Source organism: Choloepus didactylus, chromosome 8, assembly GCF_015220235.1.
Source record: "Choloepus didactylus isolate mChoDid1 chromosome 8, mChoDid1.pri, whole genome shotgun sequence".
NCBI lineage: Eukaryota > Metazoa > Chordata > Mammalia > Pilosa > Megalonychidae > Choloepus > Choloepus didactylus.
In genome coordinates, this window is record NC_051314.1 from 119614074 (window position 1) to 119635187 (window position 21114).

General features: G+C 43.3%; 1 protein-coding gene and 1 long non-coding RNA gene across 2 annotated transcripts in view; one reads left to right on the forward strand and one right to left on the reverse strand.

Moving 5' to 3' along the window:
- The window catches only part of GRIN2B (glutamate ionotropic receptor NMDA type subunit 2B), a 511855-nt gene extending 508550 nt beyond the window's left edge, over nt 1–3305 (forward strand). Inside the window, exon 14 of the transcript XR_005218349.1 lies at nt 3280–3305. The gene's annotated coding sequence lies outside the window, so the exon portion shown is untranslated. The remainder of the gene's footprint in view (nt 1–3279) is intronic.
- Nucleotides 1–20756, reverse strand: part of LOC119541782 — a 71191-nt gene extending 50435 nt beyond the window's left edge. The window contains exons 1-3 of the long non-coding RNA XR_005218350.1: nt 20697–20756; nt 17569–17960; nt 16343–16531 (exon numbers count right to left, since the gene is read on the reverse strand). This is a non-coding gene — a long non-coding RNA (uncharacterized LOC119541782). The remainder of the gene's footprint in view (nt 1–16342; nt 16532–17568; nt 17961–20696) is intronic.
- Between the last annotated feature and the right edge of the window lie 358 nt (nt 20757–21114).

Consider the following 21114-nt stretch of genomic DNA (forward strand, 5'->3'; position numbering starts at 1 on the left):
TAATTATTTGACTACCTACATATAATTAGGAGACATTATTTCTTGACATTATATAGATGCTTATATTTACATATGATGTTATAGTTTATTTATAACTTATTCTCTATACAATTTATTTAATAACAATTTATATAAGTAGATGCTTCTAGATGTTTATGCCTTTAATTTATTCTGGCAGTTGTAGTGGAGTGGGAACTCTCCTTTTGCTTTTGTCTCTTTTTTCCTTAGTGTAAACTAAGGGCAAATCTTGAGGAAGCTGATCTGCACCAAGTCAATGATCATGAGGGTTGGATGGGGGTGGGGCTGTGGAAATGAGTCCAGTTCAAGCCTACCCACTGCTTCTACTTATTTTCATTCATTCAGTCAAATATTTGAGTGCCCAGTATGTGCTAAACATTTTTCTAGAACTACAGATACAGAAGTTTTCAAAACAGTCACAGAGTCGGGCACTCAGGGAGCTTATATGCCAAGTGCCTCCTTGGGCAGAGTTTTGGAAAGTCACATGACCACAACAAACAAGGGGATTGAATCCCAAGGGGAGAGGCTACCTGTGCCCACTGGATTAGGCCCCACATCCCTAAGGATGTGGATCCAGTCGTTTGCCCAGGAAATGCAACCTCTTCACGGGTTGCCAGCTTAAAAGGAAGAGACTGTGAGTCTGGGGTGGATGCATTAATTCCACTTCCAGAGAGACTCATTTTGAAAAACACCTCCACAGAGGTGGAGATTATGAAAGTCACTCCTGACTGAAGTGAGAAACAGACACATTCATATATAAGAGTATTAAGAAGTCTAGAATTGGGGTGGGGGAAACAGGAAGAGGATGGTGACTTAGGAAGAGAAATTGTTCCCATATACTTGTCTTTTTGAGTCTCACAACATCCATAACATGTAGGTAGGCAGATAATGTCATTGTCATGTTACAGATGAGGAAACTTGGAGGGGGGAGCAATTTTTCCAAGCTCATGCAGTGGTTAAGAAGTAGATCCCAGGTTTTCCAAGCCCAGTGTTCTCTCCATTGCACCATGCTACTTTCATGATGATTGACATGGAGAATTACAGCGATTCATGAAAAGAAAAATGTAACATAAGGTGATGGGGATGATGTGGCAGAAATGAAGGTAAAATGAAACCAAATATAGAGACAGACACACATCCTTCTTTATGACTTTGATTTAGTCACTATTACAAAACCTTCACATGAAGAAAATAATGTGGCAGATCTTTCTAAACATCTACCAGCAAGAATTAATTGCATGAACCTACAAAACTTGCTTTGGCTGTCCTCACCTTACCATAACACTGCTATGGTGCTGATAACTAATTGCATGAGGTACTTGAGGAAACACCAAAGTACCTCATTTCTACTAGTCTAGCTACAATTGGACTTCCCACAGAGCTGTACTGGAACCCCTGATCACACTAAGTGTCTCTGTCTCTCCCCAGCCATTCTGCAAAGTCAGAAAATATGGGTGTCTTCCTAGGAGCAGGAAAATATACCAGACTCCTCGCTGAGGCACTGCCTTGCCATAATCTTCTGGTATTTCATGCTCCAAACCATCCAATCTGTAGGGTCTATAGGATAGAGAGCCTCTTCTTCCCACATCACTCCATAACTCACTTCCATTCCTACTGGAGGAATTCATATCACCCTCCCCAAACCCAGCCTTGGCTATTGGAGAAGCTTTTGTACCACACTGGCCGCCAAGGAGTGCCAAGCACACAGGCCCTATTTATCAGAAGGTGAAAATCTCTGCTTTACTGAGTACCGTTGTTCTTGGGCCCTGAAGTCCCCCCTGTGGGCTCTAAGTCATGGCAGCTTTTACCTTCAAAACAGGTAACGTGAAAGAAGATTCCAAGGAAGGAGTGCCAAACCAGGGGGCGGGGGGCACAGAAAAACAACTCAGTCAGGGAGAGAGGCTTTCCCAAGAAAATTTGGAGAAGGATGGAATGCCCCGCTACAAAATTTTGTGAGGACTGGCAGAAGAATAAAATGAAACCAAATAGAGACACAACATACACCCTTCCCTGTGATTAAGTCATCCTTCCTAGTAACAAAGCAAAACAAGACATAGAAAGCCAAATCCTCCTCTCCCTTTCCACATGAAGGTGACAATCAGTCACGGGTCAGGTCTCAAGTGAAACCTCTCTCTTCCTTCTTAGTTTTCTCCTTTAACATGCTTCAGACTTAACTTCATCACCCTAGCCTGAAAAGGCCTGGGAAGAAGGGTGAAGGGACTTCTCCACAGTGGCAGGATCAGACAGACACCATGCCCCAGAGAATGCTTCCCTGTTAGCGCAGGTGCCAGCCCTTTAGGAGGCCAACCCAACCCTCCCCCTCCAACTTCTTGCCCTCAGAGTGTCAGCTCAGGAAAACAGAGAGAGCCAACCCTTAGGCCTGGAGGCTGTGTCAAACCATGTTGATGGTTCAGGAAAGCCAAAAGGGGCCTCTCACATTAGCTTATCCCCTGGGGTGCCTGAACACACGCTTTCCTTCAATCTCCATTATCCACTTCAGCTACACTGCCAGTTAGATTAGAGTCCTGGGTTTCAGGGTAAGGTTCATAAAATGTTTCCAGTCTTTTGCCATTTCTATATCAGAGGGCAAGAAGTTCTATTCCCCTCCATCATATGGGAAAGTAATGGGCAGTGGATGGTGAGCCTGTTTCACAGCACAACTGCTTGCCCACAGGACCAGGGTCACTGCAGGCGGCATTCAGCACATAATTCTTCCCAGTCCTTTTCCCAATTACCCAAAGCCAGTAGGTCCAATGCAGACTCAAAGCATAGGCTATCTAGATACCACAAGTAGCTTTGTATGTGGATGGTCAAGAAAGGAAAAATAGCAGCCTTGCCTGCTCAGGCCCCGGCCAAGTCTCTGGGTCCCAGAGTGTCACAACCGATTTAGTGCCCTTTTAGTCCTCTCACAAATGCAATCCTTTCCCTGGTGGAGCCAGCTCAGGTGAGCACTAGACAAGGAGGGAGAGCGGGGAACAGATTCAGAAGCCTTTCAGAAGTAGATGTGACATGGCATGGCAACTGATTCATGTGGAGTTGAGAAGTGAAGAGAGAGTCAGCAGAGCCCTGGATTTTGTGCCTGAATGGATGCGAAAATGAATACAGCATATAAAGGGAGAATTCGTAAAGGCAAATGGGATGTCTTTGTCAAAAAGGGTCCATTTGCTAAGCACCAGTGTGCTCACCCTCATTTTGAGTAGGAAAGCCCAAAGGCTGAGCCTGAAGTAAGCAATTGTTCCTATTTTGTCCACCCTTTCTTAGATCTTGCAGCATGCCTGAGACAGAGAGCTACCCCAAACGGACTGCACAGTAAATGCTGGGCAACAGAAGCCAGAAGGCCTGATCATGGCGCTTGAATTGTGACCTACCTTTGGCAAGTCCCTGAACCGATGAGTGCCTCAGTTTCTCCTTTCTGTTGAAACTGGGTCATGCTAATTTCCACCAACCTGCTCCACAGCATGAGAGACTAATGACAAAGTTTGTTACTTGCATTGAACTCTTTTTCCTAAAAGGGACTGTGGTGGAAACACGGTTGGTCTGTCCACACAAAGGGCTTTGTTATTATGTGTGGAGTGTTATTAAAGATCCTGCTGTGCTATTCATAAGGTGGAAGGTGGGGAGGAGTGGTGTTTTCATCTCAGGATCAGGCCAGATTTCAGCTAAAGGAATTACACTCTGTGGACATTTCCTGGGCCACCCTCTGCTTCCTTTTACAGAGCTCTGCTCTGCCCCTGTGCAAATGGCTCACCCCCACAAGGCTCCACCAGGGAAGGGGTTGCATTTGTGAGAGGAGAAAGGGCACTAAATGGGCTGTGAGGTTCTGGGACCTGGGGCCTCTGCAGGGCCCTGAGCAGGCAAGGCTATTATTTTTCTTTCTTGACCATCTAAACACGAAGCTACCTGTAGCATCTGAATAACAAAGGCTATGCTTTGAGTCTGCCTTGGACCCAGAGGCTTTGGGTAACTGGGAAAAGAGCAGGGAGTTATTATGTGCTGAAGGCCCCTGGTAGGGACCCAGGCCCCATGTGAGTGCAGCTGCAGCTGTGAGCTGGAGGCTCACCATCTACTGCCCATCACTCTTCATCCTCTCCTGGGACAGTGGGAATGTTGTCCTGAAGCATCCTCTCCTCTCAGAGGTCCTTATGCCAACCCATCCTTCAAAGCTGCTGCACTGGACCTTCCTACACCACAACCCTGGCCACTTTACACCCCTAAGCCTTACAGGGGACCCCACTGCTTAATGAATGAAGTGTGAAGGCTTCCCTCAGTTATTCAGAGCTCAGGACACTGCGTCCTGGCCTCACCTTCTCACCTCCTTGTCTACTGTTCCCTCACACCCGACCTAAAGCCCACTTGATTGATTTTCTGTTCTCCAAATATACCCCTTATGTATCTGCTGCCGTGCAGTTGCTCCTACTGCTACTCCTCTACCCCTTAAAATACCACCTCAAATGGCACCTCCCCCTTGAAGCCTTTTCTGGTCACCCCAAGGAGGTAGGGCTTCTTTCTCTGATGCTCAATGCTGTTTTAGTCCCATCTCTCTTCTGTCGCTTGTTTCCTCCTTGGTCTCACAATCGCAACTGGACTGGATGTTCCTGTACTCATGGATGTGAGGAGGGGCAGCACAGGGTTCAAGTTGAAATAATGTTTGCTAAATTAAAAGTTTCCTGACAAGAAGTACAACCTTTCCTTTCTTTACATTTTTATTTTCCCTTTGCATTTCCTTCTTTCTTTCCTTCTAACAAATATTCGAGCATTTACTTTGGGCCAGGCAAATTCTCGCTGAAGATAAAGCAGTGAACAGACCTGACAAAAATCCCTTGCCTCATGGAGCTTAAGGTCTGGTGAGAGAGAGACAGACAATAAAACAAGCAATGTGGTGTGCAGAATGGCAGATAATGCTATGAAGAAAAGTGGAGCAGCAAAAGTGGGGAGCCCGTAATTCTTTTCATAACAGAAAGATCAGGAAGGCCTCCCTGAGAAGGTGACATGTGAGCAGAGAAGGAGTGAGCTGTGACGTCGTCGTGGGGAAGAGGGTTCTATGCAGAAGGAGGAGCCAGTGCAAAGGCTTTGTGGAAGGAACTGTGCAGTGTGTTAGAAAAACAGCTGGAGCAAAGGGAGAGAAGGGGAACAGTACATGTAATATTTTCTTTCCCCCTCTTCCTTCACTGTCTTATGAGAGGCTCACCATCACGGCAGACAGACTTGATGTCATCAGTGCCAAAGGCTTAGAATGGTCAAGCCCCGGGCCTCTTTGTGTCCTGGTCAGTGGAAGGAATGCCCGCTCAGACCAGGTGATACAATAAGGGATCTATTTTCTTTGAAAAGCCCTCATTTAGCAGTTAACTGTGCTGCTGGCATAGTGTTCTTTTTCTCCAGCTTTCTCTAGCTAGGTCCTTCTAGCATCCCTTCCCTGTGACTGATTCCCAGGTGCAGAGTATTTGAACACAAACAGAAAGCAAAACACAGAAATCAGAACCGAACAAAGAAACGAACAGGAGTGACAGAAACCCCTGTAGCCAAGTGAAAGGCAATAAGCAGCTACGTAAACTTGAGAGCATGGAGTAGCTCTGTCTGAAAGAAGAGGAATAACCATATCAGCAACAACCAGGCTGACAGAACACACGTTACCACTGATTTCCTGTGTAGGCACCTGCCAGGGGTTAAATCTTGAGTCTGAGCTTTCCATTATGAGGCAAGATCTCTCTGGCACTCTACCCAGCATGCTTCTTCTGGCCTTTGACTTCTCTGAGTATATCTTTATTCCTAATCTCATTCAAACCAATGGTTTTGGTGCAAAACCACACATTAATGCATACATAGGCATAGTCTGCACAAAGCTGAGAATTATCTCCAGAGCTCCATGTTATGGGGAAAGCCTGGCTGGGTCTCTAAGTGGGCACTCACAGAAACTGTTGGCTGGACCACAACCAGCCCTGCTCTATGTTTAAAACACACATAGCTCTTTAGCTTTCAGGGTTTTTATCTGGCCTTCAACATAGAAGCACAGCTCAGCTTTCCACTTTACTGCAGCCTATAAATCAACTTTCCTACCAGGATTTCTCACCTCACCAGGATCTCAGTCCTGATGGAAAAGTCAGCCCCAGGGCATTTTTGTGTCTGCCTTCACAAAAATAGTAATGGTAAAAAGAACCAAAGATGTGACAATGCATATTTGTATCATAAAATCCTCACCATGCAGGATTTGGAGAAGATACTGCTTTTCCATTTTACAGATGAGAAATTTGTTAAGTAAAGGACCATGCAAAATTCTGTAAGCCTTTGTCATTTTCAGGTAAGTATTAAATTATTGTGTGCTTAAGAACTAATGGAAATAAGAAAAATAAATATTTATTGAATTTTTACTATATGAGCTAGGTTTTTCCTATTTTCAGGTTTAATCTCACAGTAGCACTATGAGGTAGGTATTATTTTTCTCATGTTTACAATGTGGCAAACAAAGCCTCAGAGATGCTAAGGAAATTTTCCAAGGCTGCACAGCCAGTTGGCAACAACTGGGATTCAGACTCAGGTCTGTTTGACTCAACAGCTGACATGCTTCTTGCAACTCCCACTGATCCTGAATCTAGGGAAGAGTCTTGACAGTCCATTAAAATTCTTGATTGTTAGGAAAAACAAAGTGTTGGAACCTTTGGGTAAATGGTCACTATGGAGTAACGAGGCTGCTTCCTACGCAGTGTGCCAAAAACACACTGAGGCACTCATTCCCTAAGTGGACAAAGCAGTTTTGGATCTAGAAACAGAGTATAAGATAATGAAAAATAAATGAACATTGGTGCTTTTGAGCAAAGTCCTTTGCCCAAACTCAGAGTCATTTTGTTTCACCTAACTGAGCCCCAAGGTGATATTCACCCAGCAAGAACCCACAGGCCGTCCACTCTCCTTCGTGCTCTCACGGTGCAAATTATGTTTCTCCTTAGCTTGACTCACTCTTTCTCCGTGTATATTAACAAGCCAGACATCTCCCAACCTGAGAAATTCTCTCCTTTAATCTGGAGTCTGCTTTTAGAGACAATCAGATTTCTTTTAATTCCCAGCGAAGGGAAGTCTCTGGCAAAATTGATTGACGCTCTACTTAATATAGCTAACACTTACTGAAAGATAATTATGTACAATGCATTGGGCCACATGGCTTACATTATTTTTCTTGGTTTCTCACAACTACCCTATGATATAGGTACTAATATCTTACCCATGGACTGGTACACTAAGACTTAGGTTAAATAATTTATCAAGGTCTCAAAATAGGAGGTGGCAAAGTCAGGATTCAAACCAAGGTCATCTGAGAATGTAAGTTTTGTAAGGACAGAGATTTTAATTTTTTTTGTTCACTGATATATCACCAAAACTTAGACAAATGCCCCAAATAGAATGCATATTCAATCGACATTGGTTGAATGAATATGTCACTGGAGTCCCCTCTTAATCACAATGCTAGGCTGTTCACTGTTGCATTTCCCCATTTTGTTCTCTCGCAGCCTGAATCCCATCCCCCATTCCACTACACTTTGCTCCACCCCAAACTTACTCTGAACAAGCCAATGAACATTTTCCAGGGTCCCTCCATGTTATTTGACACTGTTAAAAATTACTTGTTGAAATTCTCTTTCTTATGTGTTATCCATTAATGACAATCACTGCCAATTTTCTTCCCACTTCAGTGACTGATCCTTTCAGGGTTTTTAATTTTGTGTTTTCCAAATGTATTCCTTTTCTTCAGCCCACCTCTTAAATATTGGTAGGCTCTGCCTTTGGCCCTCTTATTTTTATTGTGCATAAAGACTTTCATACCTACTGCTTCAACTACCAACTAGAATCTACAACTTCCAAATCTATACCTGCACATAGACCTCCAGACTAATAGTTCTGCCTGCCTGTTGTATATCTCACCTGGAGGTCTCTTAAAGAGGTTGCACTGAGTAACAAAACAGAACTCAGTTTACCATTTCCCATATCTGTTCCTTCTCCTGTAGCCCCTATCTTGATACATGGCACTACCATCTGCTGGAAGGAATCTGGGCGTCATTGTCCACACCCAATAGTCACTGACTCCTTTCTACTCCATTGCCTAAATATCTCTCAAATCTGCACCTTGTCTTCACTCCACTTCTAATATTGCTTGTGCCATTTCACCACCACTTCCCCCAAACCAGTGTTATCTTTCTGAAAAGCTACATTAAGACATTCAACTGCCAAACACTCTTTAATAGCTCAGTCACCTAAAGAATAGAGTCCAAACTCCTTGTATATCATAAAAATATCTTCATAATCAACCCCTGCCCACTTCCCCTACTCATGTCCCATCAATCCCCCTGTGGTGCATTGAATCGTGTACCCCAGCTGCAGCAGGTTCTTGGTCTTGGTGTGCATTCTGGTGGCTTGTGGCACCATCATAAATAGGATGTCTTGAAGATGTACTTCAGTTAAGGTGTGGCCCAACTGAATCAGATTGGGTTTTAATCCGGACTACTTGATTCTCCTTTATAAGCAGAATCAAATTCAGACAGAGAGAGAAAACCAAGGGAAGAAGACAAAGTGACAGAAAATCCAAGGACCAAGAGTTGCCAGCAGCCAGCAGCCCCAGCACAACAGGGGAGAAAGCATCGCCTTGCTGATGCCTGATTTTGGACCTCTCCTAGCCTTAGAACTGTGAGCCAATTAATTTCCACAGGTAAAGCCAAACTATTGTATGGTATTTGTTTCAGCAGCTGAGTAAGACATCCCCACAAGTACGACGCCCTCTTATTATAGTTCCACATTGTTGAATGTACCACAACCTTTCCTTCACACATGTTCTCCCTCTACTTGGAACTTCTTTCTCTCCTTACCCTATCCCTTTGTTTTCTCCAGCGTGCCCATCCAAATAGTTGATAAAATTCTTATCACTCATCAGTTCTCAGTTGCACCATCATCTCTTCTGTGAAGAGCACAATTAAGTGCCTCCTCCCTCCGCCATCCTGCAGTGATGGGGACAACCCTACCCTCGTGGCATTAAATCTCTGAATTACAAACTGGACGCGGCATACAGGCATCGCGTCATCAGGACCCACCACGAACACTAAGTACAGTGCCTAGTTTTCAGTTTTAATGAATCTTTTCCAAATAAATGAGTTGGTGAATTAGTAACTAAGTGAAGGAATGAGTAAAATTGAATTCAAAGCTCTAACTCCAGAAAAGTTGTTTAATCAGTGTGATATAAATAAGAAAGGCTCCTTTGATAGGAGAGAGATTTGTCTCAGAGACAGTGGACCTCTCTAAACTTAATTATATTTCTTTTTTAATTAGAAATGTCTTAACTAATCCTCCAGCAATTCTATAGCTGGGTTACTTGTAACTCAGAAGGGAATATGTCATTTAACTTAAGCTCCACACTGTGTAATTAAACAGTAGCTTCAGTGCATGCTATTCCCCGTGTACCAGTCAGAATACTTTTTTTTTTTAAGGAAATGAAACCTGGACCAATGGCATGGGAGAATTGAAGGATTCTGAGTCACTGATCTGTTCTAGCAAGAGGGAGGCTGTAAGTGTGATGGTTAGAGCAGTGCTTTCATTTTGAATCACAACCCATTTATAGGTTGTGAAATGAATTTATAGTCCCTTCTAGCATATTGTAATGAAATAAAATAGAATAGAATCAAAGGGAAAATAAAATATCAAAGTGCGTTTAACATGATAAGTATTAGTTTGCGAACTTTTCATTTCACATTACATATGTATGTTCATCATGGGTTGAAGTGTAATATGTGTTTCTTCATATGGATTACCATCAAAAAAGTTAGAAAACACTGGTTAAGAGCCTAAAAGCTATTTAACTTTGTTGAGTAGCTCTACTGTAAACTCCCTGTGTGGCTTTGGACAACTCTTCTAGAAAATGGAAACAACACTCATTTTTTAGTGTTATTGTGAAGATTAAATGAGTTAAAATATGTAAAGTACTTAGAACAGTGCTTGTCACAGATAAAGTACTATATGGATTTTAATATTATTATTAGGACCTGTAATGAAGAACTGGACTATTAATTTCACAAAGAAGAGAGAATAGAATTGCTGGGATGTGGATTCACAGATAATGCTTACAGTGTAAAGTGATACTCCTAATTTGTTCACTCATTCATTCAATTCAACAGACATTTATTGAGCATCTACTACATGGTCCCTCTCCTTAGAGATGAGATTCTATATTTACTATGCACCTACAGCCAGGACAGGAGTAGACCAAGCCTAGACCAAACTACCAAGTTATAGAGTTATGACCCTTGCCCTTGAGCACCTAATACCCAGTAAAGTGGCTAAGACACAAGAACAAATGCCTCATTATAAGGCAACATACAACAAATACTATATGAAGAGTATAAGTGGTGTCACAAGAAAACAAAATAACTTATAGCTAAAGACATTAGAATGTGTGGAGAGGCAGGTAACAAAGGAGGTTCCATTTGAGAAAGGACTTGAAGAAAGGCAGAAAACAGAAGTAAAAGTATCCTACATAAGAAAATAATCAAAGGTATGGAGATGGTTGGTTGCAATTCTTATTTAAAGGTACAGGACTATAAAAGGTAAGAATGGAAACAGAGAGAGAACTTGGTTTTATCCTTGACTTCACCACCAATAACTGTATCATCTCCAGATTCTCATTTTCCAGCACCTGAACATCGCTTCTCATCCTTGCAGCTCAAATTCTCTTCTACTGTCACTCCAGTAATGCTCTGACCTCAAGAAGTCTCCCAACCCACTGGCCCTGCCATTCCTTCCACTCTCCATTAGTCGCACATCTTCACTGTCCTACCTATGGCTGAGCATCCTAATTATACTCATTCCCTTGCAAATCTCCTTAACTCCTTTGCCCTCTTCTTCCTCCATGGAACTTACCAGGCAAAGCCTGAGTCTAGTTATACCAAATCATTTGCTTAGTCTGAGCCTCCTACCTCTGAGATGAACTCTGAAGAAAAATGCATACTATGCTGATTGTTTCACCTTGAATTCATGAACACAAATCTCAAATGACACCCAACATTGACAGGCAACCCTATATCACTTTCACAGTATCTATATTCTCTCAATCTCCAAAATCACTATTTCATACTTTGTCCCTGCAGACAGTTCAAATAACAGCTCTGCTGCTTATGAACTATGTGAACTTAATGTCAGTTTCCTCATATGTAAGGTGGGGTTAATACTAGAACACACCATACAGATTGCTGCGAGAATTAAATGAGTTAATACAGGTAAGTCATTTGTACACTGCCAGGCACAGAGTAAGCTCTATAGAAATATTTGCTTTGACTGTTGTCCTACTCCTCAAGACCTATATACACTGTCTCCCTTCCCTAATAACTCTTAATGACTTCACCTTTTCCTGTATTTGGAAATAAAAGCAGTTGGACCGAACTCCAGCTCCCTTTCACCAAATCTACCATGCTTCTGGCATAAGTACCCATGCCCTTCACCCCTCATCCCTGCTCTTGTTCAGAGCCAACTCTCCTCCCTTCTTGTGCTCTGGACCCACCTGCTCTTGCCTTCAGGACGTCAGTCCTGCAACTATCACCCCTCTCCTGCACCCATTTCTCTCGCCTCTCTACTGAATCATTCCATTCGGCATACAAACACACTTTAATACTCCCACTTTGAAAGAAAACAAAACTTTCTCTTTATCCCTGCAGCCCCACCAACCACTCTCTCATTTCTCTGATCACTTTCATATTAAAAATTCTTGAAGAGTTTCCCAAGGTCTCTTTCTCCTTTTCCTGTCCTTACCCACTCGTTAGGCTTCCAATCCTTACACTTGACTGAGCCTACATTTGCCTCAATTACCAATGGCTTCCACATTGCAGAATCTAATAGACTCTGTTTCCAGGTGACTGTCCCCTTTCAGCATTCTACACAGTGGATCACTTATGGCATTTGAAAAGATTTTTATTGGCTTTCATCATACCTCACTCTTTTGATATTCCTTCTTCCTCACTTTCCACTCAGTCACGATTATGTCAGCATTTCCTCTTGTGTTCAATTAAAAAACATTGATATGCCAAAGCATGGAACCAGGCCTCCTCTTCTGCTCTGTCTACACACTCTTCCTAGGTGATTTCATCCATCTGATGGCTTTAACTACCTTCCATATCCAGCTTATCCTAAACTCTTTCCAAAGCATATATTCAACTTTATACTTCCCCTCTTCACTTGAAAGTTTAATCACCTACAACCTAACAGGGCAGAAAGAAGTGGAGATTACCCACCCCCACTGCCCCAATTCTCCATTGGTTGCTCATGCCAAAAACCTGTAAATTATCCTTGACATCTCTCCGCTCCTCACCACTGTATCTGAAGCATCAATGCCTGATGGTTCCATCATCCAAATACATCCCAAACAAATTCACTTCCCTCCATCTCTACTACTCCCACCCTGCCTATAGTTTATTCTCTACAGCACAGCCAAAGTGATTTTCAAATTCATAAATCACATCATGTAACACACACACATACCCTTTTAAATTCTTCCCGTTATTTTCCATCCTTATCACACTTGGAATAACATAAAATAATTCCTTAGCCTGGCTTACAATTCTCTATGTGACCTGGCCCTTACCTCTCCCTCCAACCTCACTTGGGGTCACCAGCTTTCCTTTTGTCTCTCAGATTTTTCAACTCATGGCCACATTTTCCCTTGCTGATCCCTCTGTCTGGAATGCTTCTCCAGCAGTTATCACCAGGCTGGCTTCTTCTTGTCTTTTAGATCTCAGCTTAAATGCTACTTCCTCAGTGAGGCCTTCCATATCCACCATTGAAGCAGGCGTTACTCACTCTGCCCTTTCCCTTTCATTCGATCCTCTGCTTGGCACTTAACTCTCTAATGTATTTCTTTTTTAATGTCTATCATCCCCTCCTCTCACAACCAGAAAGTGGGCTCTATTTATTGCTCACTATACTTACAGTTCCTACAACTAGCACTGGCACATTCTAGGGATTCAGTAAATCTCTTGCTGAATGAGAGGTGAATGAATGGTTTTGGGGCTTCATAATTTAGGCTATGAGGGGCCACTGATATGATCAAAGAAGTATCATTCTCCTCCTGCCTCCAAACCACAGCCTCCTCTCTGACAGAGCACACCCATAGGACCTGAACCATTCATCCTTTCTTCTCTCCCAATACTTCTCCTTGGACTATTTCAATTGCCTACTAATGGAAGTTGTGCCCTCATTCTTTCCCTGGCCCAATCCACTCTATACACTACCATCATCCTCTTGAAGTTCTTACCTGCCCCAATTCTTCACAGGTATTCCAAAACTTAAAGAATAAATTCCAAAATCTTTAGCCTGAGTCAATGGGCCTTTTACAAAGATGTGGATGCTGCCTTAGATATAGAAAGAAAGAGTGTCTCCAGTCCAGCAGCTGAAGTATTCTCAGATGAATTATTTCTCCCATTCCTTTTAGGTTAGAGGGATTTCTTAGATAGCATAGCAGAAAATTCAATGCCAACTATCTCCAGGGTAGTACCCACCGGCCCCACCCCCAAGAGAGAACACCTGGACGAGGCTCCACAGCGGCCTCACCACAAATAGCTGAGCTAAAGCCAAGAGTACCTCGTGATGAATTTGAAGCATACCACAAACTCACAGCTCTTCTGAAAATATTCTGCAAAATCAATTTGAAGTTTTTACAAGGCTCCATGATCACCTCCTTTGGAAAAGGCAGTAGCTTTGGTGGGTTTTATTAAGTGGTCTAGTATATCTACTCTCCTTAAATCAGTCTGGACCAGTAGCTCTCAACCCTGCATGTACATTAGAATAAGATGGGGAACTTTAAAAAAAAAAAAAAATGCCAATGTCCAAACCCCACTGCAGAGGAACTGAATCAGAGCCTCTGGGGGTGGAGCCAAAGCATCAGTGTTTTACAAGGACCCTAAGTCCATGATCACAAAATAAAACAGGCTTGTGGGAAGAAAGACTTCAAGAGTCCTAGTTCTTTCTAAAATATCAAGTACCAAAGTTTCAAGGAATACATGCAAGTGGGTGACAGGAAGAGGCAGTGGGGATAGAAGAGGACCAGGATAATTAGAATAATGACTAATATTTGAGAGTTAATATATACCAGCATTACTCAAAGAACACAAACTTGTCTTCGCTGCAACCCCATGAGAAAAGTACTATTATTCCCTTTACAGGTAAATTATCAGAGGCAAAGAGAGGAAGGTTAAGTAATTGCTGAAGTTCAGCAAGGTGAAGCTGGGAATTGAACCCAGAAAATCTGCCTTCAGAGCCCAATTTTTTGTACCATCAATAGCGCAGCAGCAGCGGGCACTTGCATAGGCCTTGAGCGCCAGGTACCGTTCCAAGCCTTAATTGATTATCTCGATCTTTACAACAATCTTGTGAGTTGAGGACTGTTATTATATTATCTCCAGCTTACACCTGAGGATACTGCAGCACAAGCAGGTTAAGTGACTCAACCAAGATCACTGAGAACTCTACAGGAATGAGAAATGGGAACATGCTGTCCTGCCTTCTCAGCATACAATGCTTCAGCTATTCTCCCCTGGGGATAAGACATGTACATTCATGGTTTGCCTCTTACCAGGTAAATATCTGACAAGTTCTTGGAGCTTGTCAGATTTATTTTATTAAAAATAAATCCCAAAAGCCTTTTTATGACGGCAGTGGGGCTCCCACAGCAGACAGTGGATGGGCAGTACGTGTTGGATGGAGATAGAGATATTTCCCTAATAGGAAATTCTGAACTAGATCTCTCTGCAAGTAGCTGGGCTGCACATGCTTTGCTGCAAAAGACTCCAGGTCCATTTGAGGCCCCTCCTGTTGTTTATTGGCCCACCCATCCCAGGTGCAGAGTCCTTGCATGCCTTTAGAGCTGGCCAGTCACAAGCACTCAGCAGAGCTCTCCAAATACAAAGCAACACACCATGCTCTAGTCAAACCTTTTCCCTTTCCCCCATTCCACTAATATGTACCATCCTGAAATTATAATAAAAAACTGCTTAAATATATGAAGAAAAATTGATTTTAAAATGGCCTTCTTGTGTCCATCAGAAGCCCGATGTCTTTCCATCTGCTAAATGCACCCACTGTTGAATTTTCAACTGGTGCTAATGAGTGAATGTGCTGTTCTTCCCAGGTGTCAAAATGGGTCCATTATGACTGTGGCTTTTGGAGGAAAAACAGTCATTAACGATGGGAATTTCAGGTACCTTGGCCAAGCTGACAAATCTGTATTCAATTGTACGGGCTAGAGGGAGCTGTTGTAGGGTTTTGAGCAGAAGCGTGAGATGGGACCTACTTTAGAAAATCAATCTGGCAGTGATATGTAGGATGGATCAGAGCAGAAGAAGGAACAGTTGGTTGGAACATGATGCTCTGAAGCCAAAGGCTTGGAAACGTTGGCACAGAGTATGTGGATTTATCAGTACAAACCATTCTCACTGCTAAAAAGCCAGTCAAAGAGCACATCTAACAGATGATAGATTTGTATTAGGGGGAAGCACTTAAAACATGTCTACCCTGAGGTGCTGTTATCTGCATATACCATATTAAGAAACAACTTCCATACATCTGTGATTGCCGGGTTAGTGGCCTCCTCGGTGCATTAAAGCTTCTATTTTCAGAACTGAATGTCTTGGGCAAGTAAGTGTATTTCACAGGGATGAGGATGCTCTTTCATCTCTATGTTATGTGGATCCAGACAGATCTCTCTGCAGGAGAACCCTTCTTTTACCACCTACTCCATGCTTTGGTGTCTCCCTCTCCTCAGTCACTATGTCCATCTCTGACCCCAGTCAAGGGCACGCCACAGAGCAGGAGAAACACCCTGTCTCTCCATGCCCATCATCCTCCATCATGCTTGCCAGCTTCCCTAGTTCAATTTAAGCATTCACTGTACTTCGAGCTCTAACCTTGTACTCTGAACTCTGACCATAGCACAAGTGACATACAACTTCAGGGATGAACTGAAGAACTTGTCCCTGAGAGAGGGGCTTTGCTTTTATGATCTCTAAGCCAAGTCTTGCCTCAGTCTATAGGTTTCATATCTATGCTGCCTGAACAAAGCATTACACATGCTCATGGCACAAGCAAGACCCAGGCCTAGGTACGTGTGAATCTGAGTCCTGAGTTTCCACATATTCTTTTCATCCCCTCAGCCACATAAAGGCAGGAAGAGCTCCGTCAAATCCTGACAAATTGTGGCTTCTGTGCATTGACATAGAAAACATTATATACTATAATCAAAGGATATATATATAAAATCAAGTCTGGAAACAAGATTTTTAACGACTGAGGAAAAAAACTGCTTACTCACCATTCCGACTGCATTCTCTCCTCCACAGGTACCCCAGAGACAGCAAGTTAACTTTAGAAATTTTCTCTCTGCCAGCTGGTCACTTTAAGAACTGTGAGTCAATTCATCCTTCCTTCACTGTTTTGTCTTTGTCTCTTACTTTCTTTTTATGATTTTTCCTTGCTGTATATCAGCTTGCTTCCCTTCAAACTCAAACAAAACAAAACAAACCACTCAGCTCCTGGTCAAGTATTCCCTCAGAAAATGGTGACCTTCTTACCCAGGAATCCAAGGCAAACCCTGGAGATTATTGTAAATTGATGGATCCCAATCAATGTGCTTCAGATTCACCTGCAGGGCTTGTTAAAATCCAAATTGCTGGGCTCCAGCCCCAGTGTTCCTGATTCAGTAACTGATTTAGAAGGTCTGTGGTGAGGCCCCAAATTTTCATTTCTAAGTTTCCACGTGATGCTGATTCTGTGATCCTGCAGCCACACCTGGAGAACCACTCTCCTAGAAACTTCATCTCCTTCCCTTCTCCCCTCGCCTCCCATCCAACAAATCACTAATTCGGTCCTGTTGATTTTGGTCTACAAATTAGTCAATCGCCTCCCTGCCACCACTGTACTATTTCTGGCCTTTGCCATTCTTTCTTGAACTTTTACAATCATCTGCAAGCTGGCCCTTCTACCTTCATTCTCACCTCTTCTGTATCCAATGCTAGTGAAGTGATCTATCCAAAACATATCAGATCCCATTTGTCCTCTGATTAAAACCCTTCAGTGGTTCCTACTCTACCACCAAGCAAAGTTTAGCTTCTTAAGTGCGGCATGCAATGCTCCATGAGCCCTGGCTCTGTCAATCTCCCCATTCTCATTTCCCAAACTCCCTAAAATAATGAAGTGCTAAAAATTCCCAGCACTTATTATGCAGGTACTTGTTCCATTGGATGCTGCTACTTTTTCTAGACTATTCTTCCTATGGTTTCAATTGTCCAGGAACCTTTCTTAAACCACCAAGGTGGGCTCAGTGTCCTTATGTTGCTTTCCATGGATTGCTTAGCACATCTCTATACTATCTCTCAGTAAATTTTATTGAAATTTTCTGTTTGTGTATCTTCTTCAGTGAAGAAGTTTATGTTCTGGGTTTTTATCTCCAGCCTAGCTCAATGAATGCTTGCTGAACTGAATATCCTCCCAAAATGTCCTTTTTTCCTTCTAATAGGCTCTGCCCTGCTCCTCCCCTACCTTAGACCAGCCAGTAACAGCTGAGCTTCAATCCACCAGTAGCATCTTCTCTTCATTCTGTGTAGCTGTTATATTTTCTCATGGATCCTTAATAAAACAACAGCTCTATTTTGCATTCAATCAGCTTTTCTCTTCACTCAGGGAGCTTTGCAGCTTCTGGCTCTGATATCCTATGTGGAACTCAGTGAGGTGAGGGGAGGCAAAAAACAGATTAGGTGGCACATTGAAAGGCCAAAACCCAAATCAAATGCAATACCTTTGTTTTGTGTATGAGTCACTGTGGCTGCAGGAATCTTCAGCTCTGCAGCATTCTGTATTTCTAGGGTTTCATTTGTAAACTTGAAAAAAGCCAAGCTAGTATGTGCTGGTTCATGAGCTTCTGACCTCAGAGACTGGGCAGAGAGAGAAATCAGGGACAAATCCCAATTACAAAAGGTTTTAGCTTTTTGTTTCTTTTGTTTTACCTTTCTAGATAGGAAATTAGCATGTGCAAAGAAGGATTCCCATAACTTCTTAGCTATCTATTTAGTATTAATAGATAAACCATCAATGCTAAAAATGTGAATGGGAGGAACTGATGAGAGTGGGTAGAGGCTTAATATGTGGGATTAAATTTTTAAAATAGGCAACATGAATAAATTTTGAAAATTAATAAAAATTTGACAATGTTTCATTGAATTATTTTATGTATTCAATTATACACTGTGCACATACTCTATAGGCATATGTAAATGTATGAACCTTGCATATTAAATAGTAGACTAGGGCATGAGAAGTGCTTTAGGGATACAAAATTATTATTTTCATTATTATTATTGCAAACTTGAACACTCTTTACTGGAATCATTATTTGCTTGAAGAAATTTGCTGAATTTGGCAATTTTCCACTATCATGAATTTCTCTCTGTCAGGCAGCAGGTCCTCTGGAGCGGAGAAGGGTAAGTAATGCAGACAACTGGTTGGGAAAGAATCCTATTTATCATCAGAGCTTCTTTGGCCTGACTGCTGAATCTTTTGGCCATTAGTTGTCTGAGCTACCTGTCCAATACCTTCTATTTCTGAGAAAGTCAGTTTTCTCCACTGGGTGGTCAGATGTTGGGGGAATAACAAGTGAGATACTCAAGGATTCTTGCCAGCGGGAACTATTTTGATGTACAGACATCAGGCAGAAGGGAATCTCAGGGTTCTTTGCTCTAACAAGACACTGAGGAGTGGCTGTGGTGGCTGGCTTTGAAATGTTGAGGGCAACTCAAGGTGTGATACGGCAGCCTGCCTTCCCAGGAGAGCAAAGCCTTTCTCCAGCAATTTTTCAAGAGAACCATTACTTGGATCCTGGCATCTGGGCCATAACCAGAGACATTAGCCTCTTGTCAAGAACCATCCAGAATTCAGTTTACCCCAAAAGAAGAGTTGAGTGGGGGCAGACACCCTCACTCACCTCACAGAGAGCTGTTACCTGGGTCTGAAATAAGCCCTGGACCCATGTGTGACCCAGTTTCCAAATATGTCTCCTCCTCTGCCATCGAATTCAAGCAACTCTGATCCTAGATTGTGGGGGTCACACCCTAACTCTCTCCACAGGCTCCGCTTCCATTTCTTTGCCCTCTGCTTACCTACTCTCCCAGACTCCCTCTGTCCCATCACTTCTACCAGGCCAGAGGTGCTGAGAGGCCAGCTGCCATAGCTCTGGTCTGGAGTTAAAGATATTAAGGACCTCTCCTTGGGCTCCAATGCTACAGTGTGAGTGTGATTTTAACTTCTGGGTTATGGATTTTCCATCTATAAGATGACAAGTAGCATAGGTATCAGATACCTATGTCTGCTATGAGGAAGCAGTGCATTGGAAACACATAGTCCCTTGAACTCTGCATGCCATGGGTATTACTGAAGAAACAAGAAGTGCAGTCGTTCAGTATTTGCCTCATCTTTCTCTTCAACAGATTAATATTGCTCCCTTAACCTTCTTGATGCCCCCATCATAAATCCTCCCATCAATTGCCTGTCCATCCCAGTCTCTCCTCCTGTTTGACCAGAACCTGGTAAGTACCCACAAAGTTCCTGGCAGAACAATGACCCCATTATCACCACAACCTCTCACATGGTGATGCTGGAGTCTCTTTTGCCACCATGCCTCACCCCAAACAGAAAGGACATGTCTTCCATGTTGAGGGAGCATTCAGCCAGGAAATGTCTCCCCATGCTCCAAACCCTGGTTTATTAGCTTGGTTTGTTACGAAAGGCACAGAGCTACTGGCTCCCTATGCTTGGTTTAGTCATTCCCTGACATGTTCAGCACACCAGTGCCACCCTCCTCACAAGGCATTCCGTATCTAAGCAGAGTGCTGGTGAAGCTGTGTGGACTTGAAGAAAGCTCATTAAAGCCCAGACAATGAGTGGAGGGACTTTGGGGGGCTGCCTGGCCAGGCAGCTTAGGCAGGTTGTCTCTGGCTGCACTGCTGAGAATTCCTTTGCCTGCAGCCTTCTATCAGCTTGCTTCTCTCCAAGAGAAGCATTTGATGGTGGTCTGCTATTAGAAGTGGGTGTATACGTGAGCACTGAATTCCAGCCTGGAAGACTCAGAGAAGCAGGGAGCAATACCTGTTCCCCTGGAAGTCCATGCACCACTGCATTTTCAGTTGTATTTTTGGTCTCTGGTAATTCCAGACAAGACTGTGATGGGAGGGGAGGACAGCCCATAAGCTGAAAGGTTTGATTTCCCTCACACCTGCCCTTCTCATGCTTCCCAAATCCCAGGATCATCATCTAGTGCCTCTAGGGAGAACCCCATCTCTTACTTTGATGAAATGGAAGCTTGAAAAAGGGATTATACTCTAGGTTCCTTCTAATCATTTAAAAACACCTTTAGGCTAATTTTCAGAGTGGGCCCCAAACCCCACCTAATGAACCTGGATCTTCTCCAAGGCCAGAGACATTTCCTGCTCTGTGTCCTACAGAGGGTCTGGGAAGCCTGCACTCTTCAGTGTGCACCTCCCACCCACCCAGCACAGATCTAAAGGGCTGAGGCAGGCTGCAGGAGGGGTGAGGACAGGCACATGCCTGGGCTGAGTTCCTGTAGTGCTCACCCTCACAGCCTTCACACTCAATCCGTGCTGGAATGGCAGGCTTACCTGTAGTGAGGCAAGGAGAGAGAATTCCGTTCACCTTTGTGAAAAAGGAAGGAAACACCTGAGGAGAGAAAAGAGAAAGATGATTGTGTGGAGACAGAGTGGTTTGGCTAAGGAGGAAGTAGAGCTCAGCAGGGGGCAAACAAGATGCAGGAACTGTAGGTCTCACTGCTGGGCCTGAATGTGCTTGGAAGGGATGGTGAGACAGCCAGGAAAGATACGGGCTGCGCACCACAGCTCTGAGGAATAGTTTTCAGGCAGGTTCTGATTGGGAGACAGAGAGTTAGCCGTACATATGGCTGGAGGGACACTTGAAGCCTTTTAGAGTACAGAGAATAGGAAGGGGGAAGAATCCAAACCCACCCTTCAGTTCAAACTCATGAAGGAAACTCACTGGCAACCATCTGGACTAGGAACGTGC